This window comes from Octopus bimaculoides, chromosome 6 (assembly GCF_001194135.2).
Source record: "Octopus bimaculoides isolate UCB-OBI-ISO-001 chromosome 6, ASM119413v2, whole genome shotgun sequence".
In the NCBI taxonomy this organism is placed as follows: domain Eukaryota; kingdom Metazoa; phylum Mollusca; class Cephalopoda; order Octopoda; family Octopodidae; genus Octopus; species Octopus bimaculoides.
Window position 1 is genome coordinate 19902988 of NC_068986.1, and position 292 is coordinate 19903279.

Sequence of the window (292 nt, forward strand, 5' to 3'; positions counted from 1 at the left end):
ATATATATATATATATATATATATATATATACACACACATATATATTTACCTACATACATAAATATATACATATATATGTATGTATATATATATATATACATATATATATATATATATATGTATATATGTATGTATGTATGTATATATATATGTATGTATATATATATATATATATACATATATAAGTATATATACATATATATACATACATATATTATAGATATATACATATATAAGTATATATACATATATATACATACATATATTATATATATATATATATATATATAT